Genomic DNA, 16,351 nt, shown 5'->3' with positions numbered 1-16,351 from the left:
ACCATGACCCAAGTCCATTTTAGACCTCAGAGGGTTACACTACAGCTATACCTTGATACAGTATTAAGCAAACTAACAGAAAACAGTGCGTTAGATGAGGAACACCCTGCACAAAGAAACAGCCCACCGGGAATAAACACTGACGCTTTCCCAAGGAATGTGTTTTCCCAAACATTTCTATCCTTAAGAGCTCAGGTTAAAAGTGTTTTCCTCATGCAGTTAAACTATCCTTTGTGCGAAAGGCTTATTTCAGAGGTATCTTAATTTCTCTCAGAAATATTTTCTGCACACACTTAAATAATTCACAAGGAAAATGCACTGTCTTCTGAGAGAATGATAACATTTGTTGAGATGCACCAAAAAGCCAGATGTGAGCAATACTGCAATATCACCAAAAGAAATGGGCTTAGCTAGTTTTTCTCATTTGGACAGTATCTCTTTCATTGGGTCGTTAGCTTCTTCATTTTTCTTCTGTGTAAGTGCCAGGGCTATCACAAACCGGTACAGAATCCAGGCAGTTAGTGAGAAACATAATAAACCCTGAACATGATAGGCAATGTAAAAAAACTGTTTCTTCTCTCCTTTGTCCACCCAGTCTTAACTTACATTGAGGAAACACTTCCAGTCCTCATCCAACGATCTCCCTTTAGAGAACCCAACTTAGTTCCCACAATTACTGCGCCTGGAGTAGGGCTAATTTCTCAGTCTCCAAAGCCTTTCAGCAAGTGAATGGGAAGCGGCAGATAGATTAAATTAGAAGATCAGAGTTTACAGTCATTGAGCTTCAGAAAGCAATTTACTGGCATTCTCTATCTAATTATATCAACACCTCATAACCATTAATGAATTTATCTTTACTGCACTGAGATTAAGCAACTTCATCATAGAGTTCCACAAGAAGCCTAGATCTGAGCCAAGAATTATACGTATAAATTTTAGGATGGCACTTTGTCTACATCATCATCATTCTCCGCAATGTTAAAAGCAGTTCATTTCAACCTCATGAGCCACGACTGCTGCCCCCTTCCCCACCTACTTAAGATAAAAAATAATGTTTGTTCCTCTTAAGGCCATTCTTGGCCATTACATCCCTACTGATGTCTTCACCCCTGACAACAGTTTACTGAACATAAAAAACCCAAGTATTTTTCAGTTACAGGCCGATAGCCTGACATGCTAAACCTGCTCCCCCTCTCCAACCCATAATGCCCCCTTGAGGCAAAAGGGAAGGGAAATGAAACAGTGAGGAAAAAAGAAAAAAAAAAAATCTCAACAGTGGGAAAAGAGCTTTCTGCACTCACAGGAGGAAAAGAAAATACAGATCCCAACAACGGCTGTCCACACTTAATGACGCTCATCTGTCTCTGCTTAAGCAGACTGTTGGGGTTTTTTTCCTGACCCTTTTTCTGGTATGAAACTCCATTGCCTTCACCACTGTTTAGAGCAGTTTCAAAACGGGTGCAGGGAGGCAAGTTCTTAAATACTTTCCGTGTACACCAAATTCTACATATATACTTAGGTACCTAGGAGGAGAAATAATTTTAACTTACAACTCTAAACAAACCTGCATTTCTATAAGGCAATCAAAAGCAGACAAACATTTGTCAGTGAGGAAAATTAATCTTTAAATCTATTATAAACTAGTGATCCCTGGAGACCTCCAACAGACGTGGCCTACGCCTGTTTATCAAGAGCCAGACAAGAAAGTAGAGATTTCTGGGAGGCTTTCAATTTTGTACCTAAAATCTTGGGTTTACATTGCTCTCCTTGAAATGTAAAGAAAGAAAGAATTGTGCTTTATCTATTGTATCCGATATGCTTTTTGTATTTTTGTACGCATCAAAGTACAAAAACTTTCTGGAGACAGTAATTTGCACTAGGTTAATAATTACCGGTAAGAAAGATACTGGAGAACAAAACAGATTTTCTCAATATACTGTACCATCTTCTGCTAGCAGGCACACACAAAACACAATGAGAACAAATTATATTCAGATGGTACTAATGTTCAGGATTTTAATATCACTCTCCTTACTACAACTATATAAAACTCTCTGCATAAAGGTTACCTCTAACACATCTTCCAACTCTTAAACACATTAAAAAACACCCTTATTACATTGTACATTTAACCACAACACAAGAAAAGGTTAGCTCCCAATAATAACCTTATAAAGAAAGTACAGTATCAGTTAAATGGATTTTAAGTAAGGGTCCAAGATCATATTAGGCAGCAATTATAAGCTACAAATTGTATTTCATATCTTCAGCGAGAGTTAGCACAAGTCTTGCTGAGTCAAATCTCTGCTATAAAACCCCTCGCCGTGCTTTAAATGCCGCAAGCAGCTGAGCCCTGAGGGGTTAAAGCTAATGCTAAAGGTAAAGGCTTGAAGAGTTGACCAGATATCTCGTGGCCATAGATCTCAGCGTGTCAGTCACGGGCAAATATACCGTACCGTGTTTGCCGGTGAAGGCCAGGAGTAATAGATCAAGTTCATCAGCTGTTGCGGAGCCTACCAGAGCAGCAGCAGGGAGAAACGTTAGTTTCAGTGTGCCTACAGCCATCTGAGCAGTAAAGGTGACACTGGATGGTGACTCACTATTTCCACCCGTCAAAGGAAAGTAAACGCGTTAGGAGTGGTTCTTCCAAACAACGCCTCCTGACAAAGAGGCCCCCGAAGTGTCGGGAGCAGAAAGAAAATGAAAAAAGACCCCGTTCCAACCAGAAGGCCCCAAAGAAGGAGCAATCTCTTAACCACGGTCCCCCAGCTTCGCAAAGCAGCCCTCCTTGCAGCCCGAAGCATCACCTACGCGTGCCACGAGCCAGGGCTTTCTCTCTCGGTAGCCAGGGCTCCCAGCACTCACCTCGCCGCCTCGTCCCCCCGCCCCTGGGAAGGTCCCCCCAGCCCGCGGCGAAGCGGGGGGACGCAGGGGACTTTCCCCCCGGAGGAGGGTTCCAAGAGGAGCCGCTCGCTCCCTCCCAAGCGTGCGGCGCAAGGTTCGGGTCTGCGCCTTGTTTTGCTCCCGAAGCATTCCGGGCTGTGTCAGTTTGGATTGCAACATAAATATTGTGCAACTGCAGGCTCCTTAGTTCCAATTATGGTAATATTGCAGGTGACAATGAGAAAGATATTTTTAATCGTCTGCGGTCACATTCTGCTCCCATTCATCTGTGACTTAGGTGAAGAGAAATGCAGCCGAAGGAAATTTTATTGGTAACTGAATTTGGAGCAAAATCGCATGCCTAACAGTGACTTGAACAATGTTGCTGTCCCCGTCCCCATTCTGGTAGTAATTTAGTGGTAACAACAAAGACCCAAATGGCAGTCATTGGCTACAGAAGAGTGTTTATAAAACTATATTTAAATGACACACAAGTACAATTAGACATTTTGATATAAGCACTACTGATTCACAAAAAGTACAGGTGTCTATGTATAAGGCAGCTAATAGTTTAAGTTTAAAATTTAGTTCTAGTTACTGAAGACATGTACTGAAACAGAGGTTAAACCACCACTCTAGTTAAGTCCAGGACAGTAGGTTCCATTTTTATACCTAGTTGAATAATATAAATGTACTCTTCCACTGAGTCACACAAAGATTTAAATAAAGCACAAGTGCCCAGTCTGCAACTCGGGAGGACCAGTCAAGTATCATGTAGTTTGCTGCATCCACCACCTTTCTCAGACCTTACAGTAACTCTCCTCTCATGTTACAACCAAATAGTAAGGGGGAGGAAGAGTCTCAAGAACTGAGTGCGAGGTCCAGCCTGCAGCCATACCCTTTTCTAGAGGAATACATAGTGAATTTACCGGTTTTCACCCACCACGCTGCAAGCCCAAAGCTCCTGGGAAGTGCCAAACTCGCTGCATATGTGCAGCAGCCCTGATCACAAGCACACAACAGCCTACAACCGCAGCACAACGTGTGTCGTGCTCGGCTGATGAGGCTGGACGCCACCGATGTAAAACAAGTACGTATGTTCATCTTCTAAGGAATGTCTTTCTCATATGTCTCTGGATCCTCATCAATGATGTGCGTGAGGTCTGTAGTCTTTAAGATCCATTTACTGAATAAACGGAACGGAACACCTGGAGGTATTTAAATATTGAGAAAAAGACACTTTGACTATGGATTTTTTGTTTTAGTGGTAACTTGCTCCGCAGCTATCAACAGTTGGTGTAAGAACCCATATTGAAAGAAAAACTGAAAACACCTGGATTTGGCTTAAATACACACAAGGGGTCCATCACCAGCCCCAGTCTAGGTGGCTTTCAAGAGCATCTTAGCAGCCAGTAACTTCTCAACCTCAGAAACCGGTTTTCCACATGGACGTACAAACACAACCAAAGCATCAACCAACCTCGGTGCCCGAGCCAAAACAAGGAGTCTTCACATCAACCTCAGGAGATTTGGGATCAGGGCTGAAGGTCTGGGGAGCGATTTTTCAACACAAGTTATGTGGCCATCCTCCCAAGCACGTCCTCTCCTGAAGCGTGAGACAGGTCAACCTGCGAGAAAGTCACCCGTGTGCCACAGGAGCTGGGAAGCTCAGCCTGAGCAGGGGGTCCTGCCGGGCGGACGGCTGTCGCCGGCGGATCGAGCTGCTCCATCGCTCGCCCCTGCAGCCCCCACTGCCACTGCAAGGCCCCCCAAACCCTACAGCCACCCCAGGGACCGACCAGCTGCTGGGGCACGGCAAGACACCAATGCCGCAAGCCACGTTCAGCCTGGAAACAAGTTCAAGCCTGGTCTGGAAGCACCCTCCCCTCATTTTTTCAAGGAAGATTTTGGACGGGCAGGTTTTCCCATCACAACCCTTTAAATACCTTCTGTACACTGTGAAAGCCACCCTCCAGCACCGTCAGCTCCTGCCCAGGAGAATCCCACTCCTCGAGCACATTCGCCCTGTTAGCAAAGGACTGAACGTTTTTGTCTTTACTGACTACACTCTTCTTTAGGATGTTTTCTGCCCCGCAACCCGAGATGCAGTAAATCCACCCGAAACGTTCATTTTCCTCCTGAGGGCCGTAGCCTCCTTCCCGGAGAGGCGCGGATGGGCACAGAAGCCCCGCACCGCTGCACGGCCACACGCTGCTCCCAAAGCTGCACGGCTCCGCAGGAGAAACATCTGAGCAGTCATCAACCTCCCCACCTAGCACTGTCCCGCAGCTAAACACAAATATTTTGGCAGTTTTACCATTCTCCTGGCTTCTCTGTGATCGCTTGAAAGCATGGTCTGGCTCCCAGATACAAAACAAAACAAAAAAACAACAAAAAAACCTCACGTTTTTAAAAGGTTGCCATAGGGCAGTTCACGAGATGGAAATTTCTGGCTGCTCAGGTATACTTCACGCCCTTTCCTGGTCAGTAACAAACAGAGGCCCAAGAACAGATGGGTCACACCATCCAGTGCTAAACACATCTTTAACTCTTTCACAAGATGTCAGTCACTTAAAATAGAAATAAATACCAAATACATCAAAGTTTCTGTCACAATATGCTTAATTCCTTTCCTTAAGCAAAAGAATGTGCAAGGATTTATGGCACTGTGTGAAACTTCCTCCGTATATTCAATATAGTTCTCTCTTGAATTACTGACCATGCGTATTCTTCAACGTACACTGACAGTTACTGTGTACCGAGAACAATTTACAGGCATCATCACAACATTAAAAGTAATTTAAATGCATTCAAGACTGGTAACAAATGCGTCTGAATGAATTTCTGCGTGAAGGCATTTCATGATCTTTAGCAAAGTACCATCCTAATATTTTTACAGTTTTAGCACCCATATATTCCCCTAATTGATTTTCAATGAAGAATGATTTTTACCACATATCAGGGAGTCCTCAGCATCCTTCCTCTTACATTCACCATGCTGTACAAATGATAATCATTTATTCCTTATTGAATTAAGCATGTTCTCCTACAAAGATGAAAACATGTTGACAGAAGTGAAAAGCACGACAGTTCACCAGCTATCCGTATCTCTGCAGGCTGTGCACACCTGACTGCATTGGGTTTTTGTGTTTTCGTTTTTAGGTCACGAGAATACTGTAAGTACTGTAATGAAACCACAATCCTGTCTGTTCTCTCACAGGGAAGTGCCTCGAATCATCAATATTTCAATTACTGTGTTTTAGACTCTAGAAGATACTAGCCTCTGTTTTCTATACGCTTTTCATTCCCCTGAATCTCCAAAAAAGAGTTCTGTCCCCCCTTTCTCACACCAAGAAAGTGATACTTTGATTTGCAGTACATAAAAATCAACCTTTAATGCAACAACCAATAAATAGGTTTCCAAAGACAGAGATTGGAATTAACAAAATCTAAGTATTTTTAAAAATAGCTTACAGCACTCTACGGTCTAAATCACGGCCAGCATAAACAGGAGTAACTCCTGTGCCTGCCAGATCTGTGCCTGACCGCGTGGGTAACGCCGGCGTGCAAAAAGTTCGTTATTTCTTCCCACAGATGAAGCGAAGGTGACAAAATTTATTTGATATATGGGGCACCGGACAAAGATCACATCGCTCTTTCTTCTGCGAACCCGAGCCCCTGTCCTCGGAGCGCTGCCCACCTCCCGGCAGCGCTGCCTGCGCCTCCGCTGGCTCCCGCCCAGCCCCGTGTTTTCTCTGGCCTCTTTCCACAGCACTCCCCAAATCCCCATTGTTTGTCTGTTGTCCCTCTCCTTTCCAAAGCCCTTCGTGGCTTCCCACCGCTAACCCTTAAAATTTCCTCTGCATTATTTGTACGTGGTTAAACTTGACAGCTTCTGATCTCATTTCCAAGCAGTTCAATGTCCACTGCAGGTTCTATTACACAGGTATTACCCACTGCTTGTTTTACTAGGTGGGTTGCAATTCCAGGAGAACAATGTGCCTCCTCGACATCAACAGTAAGACTTACAAAGACAATTACTAAAAGTGAAATCAACAACATAATCGAGAGTAACTCTTGTAACAAGAAGACTTAGCGCTGATGGACTGGCAAAGTTTAAATGGCGTTTAGGAATAGTCACTTCTTTTAAATTTTCTTCACTGTTGCTCAGCAAATTCAAAATCAACATCTGATAGATCCTTAGCGCAGCACTACGCTCGAAATAACCTGGCAACTCTGAGATTGTTTCTCCAAACACTAGTTCCTCAGTTTGCAGACCGAATTATCCGATTTGGTCCTGCCAGAGAAGCAGTGCAATATGCTAAACTTATACAGCCGTTCTCCTTCCTTCCCTCAAAGGACAGATCATGAAAATCATAGAGGTAATACCCACCAAGATCAAACTGTTTTTAACATATACACGTGTCAGAAATGTAATTTGTCAAATTATGTCAAATACATAATTTCGCATTACATCAAATACATAATTAATATTTTTCAAATACGCATCATGTTGGTTTAGGTTGAAATAAGGAAGCTGGATAATGGAATAAATCAGTATTTAAATTTACTTAGGAGAGAAATTCTGACCAAAGTTGCAAAATATGCATCACATTGCGAGAGAAAAATCACAGGAGTCTAATAGGATTATCATCAAAACATCAACCTTAAAAGATACAGGAAATTTTTCATAACAGTGTAAATACTTATCCAAAGAAATAATGCTTAGGAAACCCAACAACTTTCCAGTTATATACAATGACATACCGCCTAGCCTCAAAATGCCACTCTTGAAATAAATTTCCAATTTTGGGCCCAACAGTAAAGCGTATATCCCACAGGGCCAAGTTTGGCACAGGCCCGCTGGAATCTCGGTTGTCCTCACAGCATCCCGGACGCAAACTAGCTGAAACGGGACCGAGACCAGCAATTGACAGAAATTCTTAATTTGATACAATTTGCAGCCCTGGTCTGACGCCGGTCCGAAGGACCAGCTCACCGAGCAAAAGGACCTGCAGCGTCTCCGCGGACCCCGCGACCACCGAAGGGCTGGGAACTGCTCCAAACAGAGACACCCCACCACCCGCTTCCACTCCCTGCTGCCCATGGGAAGGAGGGAGAAGATCCAAGTCTCCCGGTAAACGAGCAAGCTCCCCAGGCAAGCCCAAGCCATCCTGGGAACCCCAAAGAGGGCTTGGGTTTTAGGACTGAGATCTGCAGCCACTGGAAGGAGCAGACCCCAGAAGGGTCATCACCCGGCAGCTGGGGGGGTGGGCAGGGGGGACAGGGCAGAAAGCATCCATCCCTTCTGCACCCTGAGGGAAGGGGCGCCTAACATTTTAATTTCATATTCCTTAGAACAGGAACTGAAATCGTGATATTAAAGACAATTCCACAGGTAACTCGCTCTTCAGAGCTCAAACTTTACCTTCTAACACCATCCCAAGCTACACTTTGGTGAACCAATAAACGTTGTAGCAACTGTTCATTAAAAAGATTATTTTCAGCTACTTCAGTGATGACAGCATAGGCAAGCTATTGCTGCCACTTTCAAATCCAGCTTTCTGACATAAAACATGGTCTTGCCCTTAAAACGCAAACCTAGCAGAAATGGGGGGGGTGGGCAGGGGGGGGAGCAGCAGAAAAGCCAAAACAGGTGCAAATCTTGTATCAAAGGACAGAGATGCCTCTTGTAATTTGCAGTAAACATCATGCAAGATTTTAAAAAGCAGTAAGTGTGATTAAACTACTGAGAGCCTCAGAAAGGAGAAAGAGAGATGATCGGTGTTAAATGATACTTGTGGGACTGCTCCTTGTTTTTATGCCAATCTAGAAGTTTTGAAATTTAAGTTTAAAACTACCCTTGGAAATTATTACAATAAGGTTAAGTACGGTCACTCTGCGAAGGAGCAAATGTGGAAGAAAACCTCCAAACAACTAACAATGAACTATGCAACCGGAATTTTAAAGTTAACTTTAATTTAAGAGTTTAGTTTATTACAGCTAACCTTTTCTGTAATTTCATCTTTTTAATTCAGTTTTTCTGGTGCCACTAATTTACACACACAATCAAGAAAGATCTCAAGTCAAAACAGGACAGGGAACAGGAATCTAAATGACAAGTATTTCTTCTAACAAGGATTAGTTGAGAGGTATGCTACAGTGGCTGTGAAAAAAAAAAATTAGATAATTTGCATTACTTCTAGACCCACTAGCTGTCACAAAATTTAAAAAGAGTAATCAGTTCGAGTGTACCAAAAATTACTATTTTGCAACAAAGTTGATAGCATTTTTCAGTTTGACCGTGATTTGCAATTTTCTCCAGTCAAAATCATTCCACGGGTACTTCTCAGTGACCTATGTCCTAAATCGTTTTCAATTCCTACGAGCAAGTGACCTCTTCACGATCTGACTCACAAAGAAAAAAACATGATGACTCCCATGAACCATTCCTTTTCAGCCACCATCAGAATTTAATTTCTCCAAAATAAACCCAGTAAAAATAGAAATGGAACAAAAGAGGACTCGGTGTTCAAGAAATATTAATTAATCACCCTATCAGAAAGATAGATAAATACCAGCCCTCACATTTTGATGATGAAAAACAAAGAGGTTAAGTGACATTTTCAATGACACATAGCAAAACACTGCCACAACACAGATCACATCTCAGAAGTTTTCTATTGTTTTCAGCCCACTAGCCTTGAATAACTCCTGTGCATGCAATGCTGAATCAGGTATATTCCTCAGAATATAAAAAGCTTATTCTAGCTCACGTAAATCAGCCCAGGAAAAAAAAAAAAAAAAGCTTACGCTACAGTAATTTTTTTAAATACATTCGAGTCCAACGAGAACTTTTCTAAAAATATACTGCAGTCTGACAGGAATGCTTCTAAGCAAATCCACCTTTAATCTTAAAATGTTCGTTTCGACGCATTCTATTACAGAAGGCATTTAAAAAATGTATAAGCAACAGATGATTACCAAAAAAAAAAAAAAAAACAGTCACTTCAAAAACCTATGAAACTCAACACCTGACTACTGTACAAACCCTCGTGCAGCTTTAAAATAGTACCATGTATTCACTAATTAAAATGTCCTGAACTTGATATACGTCTTTTCCTCACACTCAAAAAACTCTCATTTGGTTGTTCCCCACAGAATCTCTGGTAATTTCACACAAATCTTTTCTAAAAAGAAAGCTACAAAACATTTATTTTTTTCTCCCCTCTCAAACATTATAAACACTTCACTCCAGCAAAGATCTTGTGACAAAACATAAGAATCACTGAGGTTAAGCTAAAAACAAAGAAATACCCAAATATTTATACAATTGACTCTGCTTAAGCTTCCTGGTAAGGTTACTGTTAAATCTTAAAGCCTACACCAACAAGGCCTCACATGAGGCAGTACATTTCAGGTGGTGGGTATTAACAAAATAAATCAGAATGTCTAATTACGTATCTTTCGTATGTCCCTATGAGACCTATCAACTGGCATGAAGGTTGCTATACGTGTTTTGGAAACGCTGTATTTGAAATGCTCTTTCCTTTCCCTCAACCGTTTAGTAATCTACTATTTTGAGTAGTTAAATGAATGATTTAAGTATTCAAAAATGCTACAGAACACTGCTGCTTTGTAAGAACTACATTTAAATAGCAAATTACTGCAAAACGGGGGTCTTTTCAATATCTATATTTCATATGAACAAATTATTATAGTCAGGAATAACCTTAAATTAAAAATAAATACTGATTTGAACACTAAAAATTCTATCTCAGTCAAAAGGGTTTAGTGTAGCATTAGAGAAACTGATTTAATAATTAATCATATTTTCTTTAGAGTAATATTACTAGCAGTAATGTTTTTTTCCTTAATGGTTTTAAATTACCTAGCATGGGGGGGGGGGGGGGAGAAATAATTAAACCTGTCAAAATCTCCTAAAACTTTGCCTCTGACTTCTCCCTCCCCCCCCCCCCAAATTAACGTGGGTATACAGACACTGTGCGCAACTTCCCAGTCCCACATTTGTAACGAAATTTCCAAGGGCCCGATCCAAGCCCATGGAGTCAACGGAGCGATTCCTACCGATGTCAATGGAAAGATTCCCACTCACTTGAGTGAGTTTTGGATAGGGGCTTTTATGCGGCGAAAAGACCAGAGGAAATCCTCCCTGGAAGGGGAACTCCTGTGTTTCTCTCTGGAAGAAAGTACATAAACACGGCTTCTTAACAGTAGTCGCGATTCCCAGGCTGAGATTACTGCGTGTTCCTCCATCTGCAGCTCTTTACGTACTTAGAGGATGATACTATAGATTTAGGGCGGTTATTTTTGAGGTTAGTTTTCCCCTGAGAACGTACCAGCAGCCTGCTTTCTGTCCGGACTGTTCTCGCAAGTTTTAAACGAGTGTTTTCCTGCCCGCACCCAGGCTTTGCCCCTCCGCCAGAAGCCCCATCCCGGGACCCTCGCTCACCAGTGCTCACCAGTACGGCCAGGGGCTGCGCTGGGAAACGGGCCCGCAGCCTCCTCAACGGACACGGGAGAGCCCGGCGGCGGGCGAGGGAGCACGAAAACGCCTCACGGACCGTCTTTACCTTCGCCAGGCGAGCTCGGAGAGGTGGCAAACGGCTTTCCAGCAGGTTGAGGGAGGCCGAGAGCTGCGCAGCCCGCGCATCCCGCGCTCGAAGCCCCGGCGTTCCCCACACGGAGCGGCGGACCCCCAGCACGCCTCACAGCCACCGGCTCGCTCCCTCGCCCCAAAAATTAAACTTTCAAAACTTTCCAGCTCCCGCGGTCCTCTTGAATTTCAAGAGCCGGTTTCAAGGGCGGCCGAGGCCGCCGGCGGGACTCGGCAGCTCTAGCATCGTTATTTATTAATCCTTACTTTTTTGAGGCTGCTTTATTTTTTAGGTCTTTGGGTGGTGGGGTGCGAGCGAAAGGAGGCGGGGGGGGGGGGAGCGGAGCTGTTCCCCGCTCAGCCCCACGAGGGGCAGGAGGCCCGGTGGGGGCCCCCCCCCCCCACCCCGTGGCCCTGCGCTTCCCCGCCCACGCCGGCGGGGGCAGCACCGTGCGGGGCGCCCCGAGGGGGCGGACGGCGGCGGCGGCCCCTCCGCGCCGGCGGACGGAGAGGCGGGGGTTTGGGGGGGGGGGGGTGGGGGTGCGCGCCTCTCCCTCCGGCAGGCAGGCAGCACACAAAGGAGAAACGTGACACGTTTCTTCACCCGGGCTGTCTGCTGAGGAGGTCTCGGGGAAAAGAAAAAAAAAAAAAAATAAAAGACATAAAAAGAAAAAGGGGAAAAAAAGCAACGAAAACACACACGGGGAGGCGAGCCCCGCCGGTACACGTTCCCTCGGAAGCCCGGCCCCGAGCCCTCCCCGCCTCGCCCGTACGGGGAGGCTACAGGTTGTTTGTTTTTAACTACGCGGCGGGGGGGGGGGGTGCGTGGGTTCCGCGGCGCTGCGCGGAGGGAGGGTGGCCCCGCGCTGCCGGCCGCGGCCGCCCCGGGAGGTGGGTTGGTTTTTTTTTGGGGGGGGGGGAGCTGCCGGTCCGGTCCGGTCCGCCGGCTTGAGGCAGGCAGAGCCCAAACTCCGGCCGGGGCAGAAGCAGCCCACACCCCCCCACACACACACACACACCCCGGCGGTGCATTTTTGGGAGCGGTGCCCCCCCCCCCCGGTGCCGGCAGACCTGACACATGTCACTCCTGCGGCCGCCCCGGCCAAACTTTCCCGCGGCGGCGGCAAGTCAGTGAGCGGCGGCGGCGGAGGGGGGGGGAGCGGGTGGAAGTAGCAAAGTCACACCGGGGGGGAGGAGGAGGGGACGGGTTGCGGGGGGGGTGGGTGAGGGGGGGGTGGTAGCAGCACTTACCGGGAGGAGACACCGGTGCGGGGCGTCCCGGCGAGCTGACACCGAGAGAAAAGGGCGAGCGGAGCCGCGCGCAGCCGCGCCGCACATGCAAAGTCTCTGCGGGCGGAGCCGCCGCCGCCGGGACACGCGGGGCCGGGGGGGGGGGCTCGGGAGTTTGGGGAGGGGGGGGGGCCGCGGGGCCCTCCGCGGGTGCGGAGCGGGGTGGCGGAGCTTCGCGCCCTCCCGGCCGGCTGGTGCTGCCGGTGCCGCCGCGCTCCCTCCCCCGGCGTGCGGGTCCGCCCGTGTGCGGAGTGTGCCGCCTGTGTGTATGTGTTTTGTTGGGAATGCAAAAAAAAAAAAAAAAAAAAAAGGAAAAAAAAAAAAAACCCGCCGCTGCACACACCGACTCCTTTGGAGAAAGGGGAGTGAAGAGGGAGCCCTCACATGATCGCGAAGTGGCCTGCACAGAAGTGCTAATAATGCGCGGGGGGGGGGGTGGGGGGGCGGGGGAGCAGCGGAGGGGGGATGGCAACAAAAAAAAAAAAAAAAAAAGAAAAAAAGAAAGAAAAAAAGTGCGGCGGGACGCGCTGGGCCGTGCCCCGCTCCGCGCCTCCCCCCGGCCGGTCCCCGCCGGAGCGGTGGGTCGGTGGGTCCACCTGCCGTGTAAACAAACCGGCGGGGAAGTTTGTTTGCTGGCGGCGGCTGCCCCCCCCCCTCCCCTTCCAGCTCCCCCCCCCTTCCCCTCCCGCCGCTCCGCTCCCCCGGTCTCCGTTAAGACCCAGAACGAGTTTAGCAGACGGGCAGAAAACAAAGCCGGGTGTTGTGCCGGCTGGCTGCAGCTTTGCTGGCAGCAAAACCCTCGGGGTACCGCGGCCTCTCGGGGCGGGGGGGGGGGCGGCGTGGCGGGGCAGGCCTGGCAGCCGGCGGCAGCTTCGCCGAGGAGGCACGCGTGGGGCCCGAAACTTTCTTTTTCTTGTCTTTTCCCCCCCAGCCCCAGGCCCCGGTATGTCGGAGCAAGGTGCAGGAGCACCACCAACCCCCCCGCCGGCTGCGGGAAGCGGCCGCTCCCCCAGGGAAAAACACTTTTTAAGTGATTCCCGAGTGGGAGAACGGGGCGGGGGGGGGGGAAGCGCCGGCATCGTGGCTACAGGGAGGGGAGAGGCCGGCCCCGCTCCTGCCTCGTCCCCGCTGCCGCTGCCGTGCCTGGGGTTGGAGGGACCCACGGGAGGCGGGTGGGGGAATTTGGGAGCCCACCTCGTGCCGGCGCGGCGCTTCCCGTGCGGCTCGGCGGGAGGGCGGCGGGCTCCGAAGTGACCGCTGTCACGATTCAGCAGCCGCCGCCACCGCCGCGTGTCTTAAACCGAGCACCCCACGAACTTGGCCGCACGCCGTTCTCCAGGCCAAGCGGCGGGGCGGACCGGCGGCGGCAACTCCCGCCCGGCCCTTGTCGGGCACCGGGCGGGGCGGGAGCCGCTACCGCGGAGGGCGGAGCCGCCGCAACTCCGGCAACTCGGCGGGACCCCCCCCCACCCCCGCTCCCCTCTCCTGCCCGCCCGCCCGCGGCGGCGGGGCCGGGGCCTGGCCGGGGGCCGGGGCGGCGGCGGCGGCGGCGGCGGCGGCGGCGGGGCGGCGGGCAGCCAATGGGGCGCGGCCGGGTTCGCGAGGTGAAAGTTCACCGCCGGGGCAGGCTCGCGGCTGCCGATGGGTGGTCGTAAAATATATTTATTTGCTGCTCGCGACTCTTTTGTCTCGCCCCCCACGCACCCCCCCATCCCCGCTCCTGTGCGGGTTTTCTTTGCGAGCGCAACGGTTTGCGGGGGGCTCCCGCCGCGCACCCCGCGGAGCTTCGGCGTAAAGTTTCCGCCGGCGGCCGCCCTCCTCCCGCGGGCCGGGTAAGGGAGACGGTGCCGGCCCCGCAAACGAAATCGAGCCCCGCAGGCTGCGGCCGCCGACGGGTTCCGCGGGCAAAGGCGCGGGGCGCTGCGGGGGCGCAGGTTGCGCGGACCGGAGGCCGCCGCGTCCCCGGGACCGGCCCGGTCCCGTCGGGAAGGCGGGGGGAGAGGCGGCTCCCTCCCCGAGGAGCCGTCCGCGGCGGGCGGCCGAGCGCCGGTGGTGGGCGGACGGACGGACGGACGGACGGTGTTGCCGCGCACTTGTTGGGGGCAGAGCCGGCGGCGCGGCCACCGCCGACTTCGCTGGCGTCCCCCGGACGGACGGACAGACGGACGGACGGGAGCGGCGGCACACGGCGACCCCCCCCCCCCCCCCCGCTCGGGTCCGGGCCGCCGCCGCCGTCGGGCCGCGCTGCCGGCCCCGTCCCGGCCCCGCGTGGGCCGCGCTTTGTTTGAAGGAGATGTAAAATCCACGCACCCACACCCCGCAAACGGCCCCCGCCGGCAGCCTCCCTCCCTGCCCGGTGGGCGAGAACGCGCGGGGAACACCACCGCGGCGCTGGGCTGCCTAAAGTGTTCGGCGCTGCTCGCCGGTCCCACGCGAAATTGGAGCTAAACAAACGCACGCTTTCCCGACTCCCTTTTTTTTTTTTAAACGACGATTACGGTGTAAAAGACCGCTTGGCTTTCTAATGAAAAAGGCTGGTGCGTTTTATTTGTTCCTGTTTACGGTTCGAGATTTCATCTGCACAATTGTATTTCTCGCTTGAAATAAACCGCTTTGAAACCGTCTTCCTTTAATTAATTTAATGTATTTTTTTTCTGAGCAGCTGGGAGCGTTAGGTGTCTATCAGATTGCCATTTTCCATTAGGGTTGTTTAGAAAGCGAACAAGAAAACAAACAGACTCCTCTCCTAAAGAGGTTCGTTCCCCTTCCTCCCCGCGCACAGCTCCCGAGACACTTTGGAAAGAGCAGAAAACGCTGGTTTTAAGCGAAGTCAAATCGAGGAGAAGCTGTATTACAACATCAAAGCGAAAGGAGACGTTACAAAATTGGTGGAGTTACACCACCATCTGTCGTTAAGCTTCGGGACTACAAAAGTTCAGACGTATAATAAATCTTAATGAGAGCCGGCAACTCGCTTTTTTCTCTTCTGCCTGGAAATCCTGCCTGCGTGGCAGAGTGGGTTTCCCGGCGTGGTTTGAGATTCCCGAGTGACGGGCGGCAGGTTGCCAGTGCTCTTCGCAAACGCGTCCCTCCTCTGCCACCTGCAAGGCCAAAGGGGTTTTTCGGGTGCCTGACGGTCCCAAGCAGTCGATCTTTGAAACGCGTGGGCGCCCACACTTCACAGTACTTCTTGGCCTCAGGGGGTTGCATTCATAAAAAGCAAAAGCAAAGTTTAAATTAAAACAAAACAAAACCAAACCCCAACAAACCCAAAACCAAAAAAACCAGATCTCTTATCTCTCCAGTTGTAGGATTCAATTTATTCCATTTTGTATACCCATCCTTCTGCAATGCTGCCTCCTGAAAAAGAAATATATAGATAACACACCTTGGAATAATACCTGGGAAAGAGCTGGGATGTCCAAATGCTACCTCTGATTACTCTTAAAAGTTTGAGAGCTGTAAACAAATCCTTGGTGGAATCATACAATGAGTTTATATTGCCCAGTGTAAACCTGATACCTGCTTTTGTGAGAGCTCCGTGTGAGGGCTCCAGTCCGA

At 49.3% G+C, this 16,351-nt stretch overlaps 1 protein-coding gene across 4 annotated transcripts in view; it reads right to left on the bottom strand.

Moving 5' to 3' along the window:
• Nucleotides 1–13,976, bottom strand: part of FOXP2 (forkhead box P2) — a 433,685-nt gene extending 419,709 nt beyond the window's left edge. For all 4 annotated transcript variants that reach the window (XM_075059023.1, XM_075059020.1, XM_075059022.1 and 1 more), the window contains exon 1: nt 12,752–13,976. The gene's annotated coding sequence lies outside the window, so the exon portion shown is untranslated. The remainder of the gene's footprint in view (nt 1–12,751) is intronic.
• Nucleotides 13,977–16,351: the final 2,375 nt, after the last annotated feature.

Source organism: Buteo buteo, chromosome 28 (genome assembly GCF_964188355.1).
Source record: "Buteo buteo chromosome 28, bButBut1.hap1.1, whole genome shotgun sequence".
Lineage (NCBI taxonomy): Eukaryota > Metazoa > Chordata > Aves > Accipitriformes > Accipitridae > Buteo > Buteo buteo.
This window is presented reverse-complemented; position numbering and strand designations above follow the sequence as displayed.